The sequence below is a fragment of the Octodon degus genome, unplaced genomic scaffold, assembly GCF_000260255.1.
Source record: "Octodon degus isolate 3935 unplaced genomic scaffold, OctDeg1.0 scaffold00173, whole genome shotgun sequence".
NCBI classification, from domain to species: Eukaryota; Metazoa; Chordata; class Mammalia; order Rodentia; family Octodontidae; genus Octodon; species Octodon degus.
This window is the reverse complement of record NW_004524749.1, coordinates 3646501-3656664: the sequence shown is the minus strand read 5'-3', so window position 1 is coordinate 3656664 and position 10164 is coordinate 3646501.

Genomic DNA, 10164 nt, shown 5'->3' with positions numbered 1-10164 from the left:
AATAAAAGGAATGCAACTTCTTCCTGTGTTTGGCCAATGCACAGTATGTTGTGTGGGTAATTTCTGGTCTGGCCAGTAAAAACCTCCGGGAGCCTTCCTTTAGGTCTTTAATTATGAACTGTAGGGGACACCACAAAATAAATACTTAAAATGTCTAGACAACCAGTCATCAGAGTAGGATAATTAACTTCAAACATTCTAAATTGTTGGAGGAGTCGTTATTCACCTTCTGTAGTTCCTTTCTATATCCTTCCCCAGCCAATATGTTTGTACAAAGAATCTGGGAGACCTGCTGAAACCTTCTCCTGATACAGAACAGCCTATTTCTCCAGCTCCTAAATGACAAGTCACAAAATGACCAGAGAACATACAATAAAGGAACATAAACTGAGACCATTAGTTTTTCCAAGGCGGGAAAAATGTGTGGGCATTTAGTTACCTAAAAACTTTAAGCACTAAAGCAGAGTTAGAGCCATACCATTTTATTTATTTATTTAGTCCATTTTAGACATTACACTTCTAATATTTGAACACTTCAAAAACTAATCAAATTGTCCTGTTCTTTGACCGGAGCTCTAGATGTGTGCCTGACGCCCAGCACAGTTAGGTGTTGTTGAAGAGTTCTTCCTCTATTTTTCCTTGCCACCTTCAAACTTCCTCAAGGAAGCATTTTTAACACAGAACTCACATGAGTTTTGTTTCTATCTAAAAGCAAAGCACTCCACAGAAGAGATATAGATCTCATAAAATGTGTTTGCTTGAAATGGGTCTCAGGCTTCTGCCCTGGCTTTTCAGGGAGGCTGTGTGAAGCCTGGAGGCTTGCTGTTAATCAGGTCAAAAAAGAGCTGAGATGACAGCCTTGTTTGGCCAACGAGAAGATCCTAGAAGTTGGAGCCACAGGAGTGCAGAGCTGCCCTTGGCTCCGCAGGAAGGAGAGTATGCAATATGTCAAAATCTTCCACCCTTACAGTCATATTTCTAGCAGATAATATTTTGGAGACACCAAATACTTAGCAAAACTGTTGTTGGATTCCAATGTCACTTTTCTATACACCAAAGAAATGTCACATCAACTGTTATTTAATAAAGTTTTTATATTACATATATAATGATCATATTTAATTGCTTTGATTCTAATTAAAGGTGATATCTAATTGCATATATGTACTTTTAAAACCCACAATTGTCTTGAGAAAGCCATGGAATAGGTTTAGGAATCTTCAATAGCAAAATTACATTAATAGCATATGCTATTAAATATGACTGATGGTAAAACTGGACTCCTCTTGGTTCCCCACCACACAAAAGCACACACTGCTTTTGAGGATAGTGCCTTGAGTGTCAACAAAAGAGCCACGAAAAAACAGGCTGGTACCACTAAGGCCTGCCTGCTCGAAAGAAAAGGCTACATTCTGGTAACCATACAAGTGTCTGCAGCATTTCAGTTCCACACTACATCAGTTGATGAAAACTTATTTGGCCAGTTCTGTGTAGCAATCCTGCTCCCAGTGAGTGCTGGAGCAATCAAGATATTTCAGGTTGAGCAGCAACAGATTGGTGGCCTACAGTCTCTCCACGCAATCAGTATAGGCCATCAAGGCACTGGTCATTAGAACAAGCACATATGGGGAGCCAGTGGTCAATGTGCACCAGATATCACTTGATCCATGACACAGAGAGCTTTCTTTAACCTAGCAACCCTGGTCTCACAGCGGGACAAAAATAAGAGGAAATAAAGAAGAAAGATGCTGGTTTCTAAGACCTACAATGTAAGCCAAAGCAAAGAGAAGAAAGCAAGAAAAGCAAACGTTTGAGGATGACTTTTAATCTTCATCACAATCCTTAGAAACAAAGAAATTAAAGCTGAAAGACAATAAATAAATTTGATTCTTCAGAATCCAAGTCTCATGCTCTTTCGAATGTAGTACATATGTCAACAGATCTATTTTACTTTGGTCTAACACAGTGTTGGTTCCTCTGCTTGTTGGTTCCTCTGCTATAGTTTGGGGGTCACAGAGGAGTTTCCTTATTGAGAAGAGCAACAGAAGCAAAAGCATGTTGGAGTAACCCTCCAGCAGACATTTATTGATGGCCTACAGAAGTCAAGGACATGCTTAGGGAGCACCATTCAGAGTTTAGTGGAAACCTAGTAGACATAAAATTATTGGAAACTCAACACCTAAGTTCCTGTTTCTTATCATTTTTTTGTTCTTTCTTTGATTGGCTTTGGTTGGGCAGGAAAAAGCCAAGCCAGCCCCTAAGCCCTTTCTCCACTTACAGGAAGATCATTTTTTTTTCTCCAAGTGACAGATACAAACAAGTTAACACTCACTGGATGCAACAGTGTTCAATCAGGTCCTCATTAGCTTCTTAAAGAATTAAAAGCTATCAATGGTCTCTTAGACAGCTGAGAAAATGAGGCTCCGGGAACTTGACTTTAATGTATCAGGTCTCACGAGCTATGTCAAGAATCAGTATTGGAATTCAGGACCAGCTGGTTTTGAAGCTCTTGCCCTTAACCACAAAGACATACAATCTCATAAGAAAAAAAATGGATGGAACTTCTTGAAAACTAACCCTTTTCTGCAGTCATGGGTGGGCTTTACTCAAGGCCCTTAATTTGCTCACCTGAAACAAGTCCAATAAATATTTATCAATACAAGTCCATTATAGGAGAACCTGTATTGTAATATCCTGTAACTCAGTTGTGTCCCAAATATATTTATCAAGGAGATTGTGGGGCCACAAAGGAAAGTGATTGATGGTGTAGAGTGTGCCTAACGAGAGTCACAGGGAGAGAAGACATTCTCTCAGACTTTCACAGAGAGCAAATTGGTCAAGCAATGGCCATGACTCATCCACATGGCTGACACTGACAAAGGATCTACAAAGTTTCAGGGTAAATCCTGAGAGGATTTGACTGACCTTGTCAGATACAAAAGTTACATTTCTTGTTATATAGGTCTTGCTTTATCTTGGTCTTAACCATCCAGCAAAAAAGTATAAAAATGAGGTATAAAAAGTAAAGTCATATTAATATGCAGAGCTGTAAAAGGCTCAAGCCAATAACCTCCGACATTGCCATTCCTATGGATAATCTACTACTATTGTGGACTACTGGATTATATTGGATTAGTTTGATGAATTCATGTACCTACAATATTTAAATGACAATGTAATATCCATCTCTGACAAATCTAAACAAAAAAGGGGATACAAATGAAGGACCATTTCGTATCTGTATATACAAGTCCATTACTCTTCATTAACTGGTTCAGAACTGTGTTGGAAGACACAGGTCTCATCATGAGAACAAGACAATGGTGCTGAGAATCACCTGGAAGTAAGGGTCTACTCTAGTTTGCTCTCCTTACTTCTCAGGTAGAAAAAACTAGAATTATTTTCATCCTGGCTCCACCAACACAGTACTTAAGGCGGGCCCCAGTTTTATGCTCATCTGTTAGAGGATTACCTCTCAACCCTCAGCCATACACAGACAGTGCCAATGCAAACCAGAGTACAGACTAGAAGTCTTGGTCAATGTAGTCTCCAGACACTACACGTAAACCTGCATCCCTGCTAGGCAGCTCTGAGGAGGGTGGGAAAGCCTGACCTGTGATCTATCTTGAAGGAAGACAGTGATCCACACTAGAAAGTGTTGTAATGGCTAATAAACTCATGAAGAAATATTTCATCTCACCAGAATCAAATCAGTGTAATTTTTAAAAGAAAAATTTGTTACATTTTACCAATACATTTAGCAAAACTTTAAGAGCAATACATCTTATGCAGCAATTTAAAGAAAACAAACTGATATATACTGCAACATAAATAAATCTAACTGCATTATGCTAAGTGAATGAACTCCATCTCAAGAGTCTATAAGTACTACGTGATTTTTTTTTAACTGATACAAGGTTATAGAAAAAACCAAAAGTGTAAGGATGATAATAGGATCTAGAAGTGGCAAGAGGAGTCCCCTGCAGGGGAGCACGGGACCATGGCCTCCTTGGTGGGGCTGTTAGAGCGTCTTCATCTTGGTGCCGATTCTGGACAATATATACTTGCAGATGTGAAAACAAAGAGAAATGGGCTCTAAACATGATATATTTTCTGCAGGTAAATTTTACTTTATGGAAAAAACAATCTCAATTTAAAAAATAAAAAAGAGAGCTGGGGGAGATAGCTTGGTGATCTCAGCTCCTGCCTGGCAAGCACAAGGACCAGGGTTGATCTGCTGTGCTGGCCCCGGATCCCGAGTGTGCCATGTCCCACCCAAAACCAGGGGTGCACCCCCTGTAATCCCGGCTCTGGGGTGGCTGAGACAGGAAGATCACTATGAGTCCAAGCTGCATAGGAGACCCTGTTATGCACCAAATACATAAATAAGCAAATAAGATTTTTAAATTTTGTTGTGAAGAGGGAAACATTCTACATAGTCATATGCCAGAATTTTAGTAGTTTTGTGTTGGGAAATAAGGAATAAATGTTTATTGATCTCCATAAATTGTATAAAATTCTTTCTAGTAATCATACATTATCTTATTTGTAGAGGTTGAAAAAAGTGAAATTCTTCTATTTATTAATATGTTCAGTATTAATGAGTGAATAACAAAGTAGGAACCTTTGCACACCATGGGAAAAAGTTTGCAATAATGACAGCAATAGTATCAAAGGTATAATATGCACATCTTTGTAGGTATTTATAGTAGATAAAGCGAAAGGATTATCTAAACAAGGATATTTGCTGGGTTCTATCCAATAAACAAAACTTTCAAGAGGTCTACATTTCCAATCATAAAAGATTAATTATACCATGATACACCCATTCACAGTGTGCTTTATACATGAAAGAGTGTTAATGAAAAAGAAGCAGGTGTACTACATAAATGTGTATAAATATATCTGTTACACATTTTTCCAGTGTCAATAGGTCTTAATAATAATAAACTGAGGGCCATCCAAGTAGCTCAGTGGATTAAAGAATCTGCAAGCAGGTGCAGGGGCGGCGGGGGGTGGAGGGGGTTTGATCCCCAGGCCTGCCATGGCAGCCCTGCCCCTGGGGCACGCTGAGATCGATAGAGACTGGGTGTGGTGACACATGCCTGGAATCCCAGCTCTTGGGAGGCTGTAAACAGGCAGATCACTACGAGTCTGATCTAGTGAGATCCTGAAAACCCTGTAGACCCTTCCCTAAAACTACAATACTAATACTAATACTAATACTAATACTAATACTAATACTAATACTAATACTACTATAATAATAATAATAATAAACATTCTCTCAATTCATTGTACTCTATACGTTTCCAATATTTTAAACTAGAATATGTTGTTAAATATCCTTTGTTTTATTCTATTCTTATGTCCTATCATTAGATTTTTTTAAATCTATTATATCATATTGAACTGTTCTTTGCAGCTCTTTTTTATTCTCATTAAGGTATTTTTGAATTACATTCTGTGTTGTATTTTACTTGATGAAGTTTTTTATTTCTTTATTTTTAATATTTCCATGTCATTTTAATTTAAGCTGTGTTTTTCTAACTCAATTTGTTGATTACTACTACTTAACAGATAAGGTTAATCCTTTATGATTAACCAAAAAAATTGGAGTATTTTTCCCAGTTAGTTTGAAATTTATTAGTTGCTTACTTTTTTAGTTGTCCTCCTATGATAACATCCACAAGCAACATTCACATTTTTTAAAGACAACAAAGTTATTCTGCACCTGCATTTCTTCAACTGAAACCCAATGTCTTCATTAACTATCCGTATACTTTTCTAACTTCCTTTTCACTAATCTCTAGAGATTATTTCCTGCTTTTAAAGGATGGAATACTGTGATAGAATACAGATCTTCATCTGATGTTGATCAATATTTTTAAAACAATTTTTGACATGTTTCTCTGTTACTCATTTCTACTCATGAGTGAGTACTCCCTTTTTACTCATTTCTACTGTATTTGTATTCTTGGTGAAGTATATATCCTTTGGTGGTTCTTTCAGTAAAGATTTGCCAAAACTCTATGTCTAGAAATAATTTGCTTTTACTATTGATAGTTTAGTTAGATATCAAACCCCAGACATGCATTATTTTCTTTAGCACTCTGAAGCTGTCACTATGATTTGTCTAGGAGCATAGTTTTTATTAGTTGTCTTCTCATTTTAGAGAGAATGCTCTCCAATTGAGGGCTTCTTTCAAGTTTAGAAAACTCTCAACCATTATATTTTTATGCATCTTCAGTCTACATTTATCCCCCCTTGAGTATACTTCTTTTCTTTTCTTTTCTTTTCTTTTCTTTTCTTTTCTTTTCTTTTCTTTTCTTTTCTTTTCTTTTCTCTCTCTCTCTCTCTCTCTCTCTCTCTCTCTCTCTCTCTCTCTCTTTCTTATTAAGGATTAAACTCAGGACTTTGAGTTTGCCATGCAAGTGCTTGTGCTACTGAGCTGTCACCCTGGCCCTCAAACATCTTTTTGTTTGTTTGCTTGTTTGTTTCTTTGCATAACTGCGGACTGATCTCAGGCCTTTGCACTTGCCAGGCAAGCTCTTATCCTACTGAGCCATGTCCCTGGCCCCTTCAAACATTTTGATTTATCAGATTATTTAACTATTTCATGATTTTCATCTCTCTATTATGTTGCGTACTCTTTGTAGTGTATGCTTCAACTCTATACCAAGAGTTGTTTTAAACTAATTGTTTCTGGTCAAAGATTACCCTGTCTATGGATATTTATTTTCTGAATGTCTAATTATTTCCTTCATATATTTTATTTTCCTATATTTTCTGCTTCTTTTGTTTCATAATTATATTTTATTCATTATATTGGTGGCATGCATATTTTTTCTGTTGTTAATGGTTCAAAATATAATTATTTTCATGTATCTCAATTTTTTAAAATTTCACCTTGAAAAAATTATTTTGCCACATGTTCATTTAGTTAACTAGTAATTTTCTGTATGTGTTTGGGATTTTAGTTTGCATATTCATTTTAAGTACCAATGTCTTGTTTAATATTTGTGTTTCTGTCCATCTTTGATTCTCTGTTAAGTAGTTTTCTCTGTCTGTGTCCCTAGAGTACTGACACCTCAACTCAGGTTTTGCAGCCACTACTGAGGGCGGTGCTTTTCCAGTAATCTGTGAGGAAGGAACGGCTTGTCTCCCAACGTTTAAAGATTGATAGTTTTTGTAATTTAGTAAGAATGAACTGCTAATTAAATGACAATCTCCTTGTACGCCATGACTATAGCAATTTGTGAAACTGATTTGGTTCTCAGTTTCATATGAGAAACTTCACCTGAGTCAAAATTAATACCTCCTAAAACCACAGCCTCCAACCTTGTGCCTGCCCACTTCTCATCCATGCTTATGAGGCTCTTCTTGGGGAAAATGGTTATATCTTTTGAATTTTCTCAACTTTTTTCTAGCAGATGTTAAATTCCAAACCCTCAAATAGGGCCTATATGTTGTAAAAGATAGTAAAGATAGTATTTTTCCCTTCATGGAATTTATTTAGGATATGAGCTTTACAATAACAATGTATCATAAAACAATAAAGAACACTACAGTAAATTATGTCAAGGATCAAAACAAAGGGCATCACTTACATTAACATCTCAACAATGGATGCTTATGGACATTGATTGCTTGGCTGCCAACTTTTGTCTCCTAATCAATATTCAAAACATGCCCACATTCAACTAAATGTTGAATCGAGATAGAATAAATTATTAGAGATTTTTTTCTAAGTAACTGGATAAACTAGAAAATTCCAACCAGTCTCAAAATTTCTAGCTAGCCTGTTTCCGAATGCTAGTCAAGCAGTTACCAAATTTGAAGAAATAATCCTCAGGGCAGTGTGTTCATTAAACGTGTAACTTTGTCAGAGCGCCATCGCAGGAAAGATTTTCTTACAGCCAAGTGGTGAGAAAAAAGTCCCTTTGGTACCGTGACTCACTGACAACATATAAAGTGAGAATTGCGCATGTTCTCAGATCTTTACACGGTTCTCTCACTGATCATTGGTTCCTCGGAGTGCTGGAGATTTGTGTGAAGCATGCCCGCAGGGTACATATGTTAAAAGTTAACAGGAAAATGTGTACCAGAAATCAAATGTAAGATCCTCTTAGATCAGCTGTTCCATGTGCCTGCTTAGTGAGCCAAATTATTAGTGGTTTCCTTACAGCTAAAAATGGAACAGCAATCAAGTGTTTGTGTGGAGAAATGGCAGCAGAGCTGATCCACTCCACAGTTGATTTTAGGAACCAATAACTATACCTGCATTTATCCAAGCTAATGGCAGCGTTGTTTAAATCCCTTCTAATTTTTTTAGAAAATACACAGGAAACTACCCAAAAAATGGCTAATACAGCAAAAATGTATTTTCAGTCAAGTAATTTTAGAGTTTTTGTTGTTCATTTGTGAGTTTGTTTTTGCAATACTAGGGATTCAACATGGGGCCTTCTACTGAACTATAATCCAAGCCCTTTTTATTATTTGATTGCTTGTGTAGTTTTGATACAACATCTCACCAAGTTGCCCAGGCTGGCTGCAAATTTGCAGTCCTCCAGGATCAACCTCCCAAGTATCTGTGATTACAGGTAGGAAAGAACGTGTCCAGTTACACCGAATGCCTTTTATAATGAAGATACTTTCAAGCCTCAGTCAATAGATCCTGAACAGGCTTCACTATATCAGAAAACAGACAAAGCCTTTTAAAATTAGAGGCAGGTTATTCCACATCGCAGGAATTCATTTTTCAGTACACATCCCAGAAAAATATATGCACACAAAAGTAGGTGCAAGATTTTTGCTGTCACGTGACTTGTAATAGACAAAAAGTGGGTAGCACAAGTTGTGCTTATCCACATAAGAATAGTTAACTATGGCAGTTAAATGTCATAAGGTGAACAGGATTTGTCCTTAGGAGATCTTCTTTAAGACATGAGGCCAGGAAAGGGAAGATAAAAATAAACTTCAGAGTGATATATACAGCTGACCACTCTGTACTATCTATATGTATACACAATCATATATATTTCTGTATTTTTAGGGGTCTACAGGGTGTTCAGAGTCTCACTACTAGATTGGACTCATAGTGATCCTCCTGTTTACAGCCTCCCAAATGGCGGGATTACAGGTGGGCACCACCACACCCCATCTCAATTGCTGTCTCAGCATGCCCCGGGGCGGGGCCAGCAAGGCAGGCCGGGGTGTATATATATGTTTATGAACATATGTGTGTATATGTTTATACATATTGTATATATACATAAAAGAATGGACTCTATCAAATTGATTGGCTAGTGTGAATGGGGGCTGAGAAGTTCACTACCTTCAGGGCAAACCAGCAATCAAGAAATTCTTAGGCAAGAGCTGACCCTACAGATCATAGAGAGATTCTCTTATTTCACAGGGACACCTAAATTTTTCTAATTATATGTCTTTCAAGTAATTGTTGGAGGCCCACAAATATCATTGAGCAAAATCTCTTTTATGCAAAGAGATAACAGGTGTTAGCACACCTACCACAAGTCTTTCACAGCAACACCTAGACTAATGTTTAATGAAATGCCTGGACACCACAGCTTGACCAGTTGGACGCATGAAACTGGCCATCACAACTGGTTTCATTTTCATGTTTCTTTCCTCATTACAATGTAAGTTCCATGAAGAAAGAGGTGTTGCCTTTCATGGTCCATTTTGCTCCTGGGACTTCACTGAGTAAGCTAGCTAATGACATGACACTCTTCATCAGGCGATTCAGAGACCTAAAGTGGCATCTCAGAGTGGCCACAAGGTGGCATTTGTTGGAGAATTCCTAGACAGCTGCTTCAGTGTCCCTAAATCACAGAAAGCAAAAATTTGGTTCCGGAAGTCCTTAGATACCTATCAGTACCCCTGGCCTGTTTCCAAGTAGGTGTTTCCAACCCTCTGTGAGAAGGAGCCAAGACCCTGATACAAGAGGTTATCCCAAGATGAATATAGCAAGTCTGCTATGGTGGGGCTCTGAAGGCAGACTCAGACAACAGGCCACAGACCCAGGATCACGTAGGCAGTGGAGACTTCTGAAGCTGTTCCTAAATTGTGTCCAAGGCCAGCTGCTCTTTCCAACCATGGCATGGAGGAACCATGGGTGCCTGTGGGCTGAGTGTTCCTCTG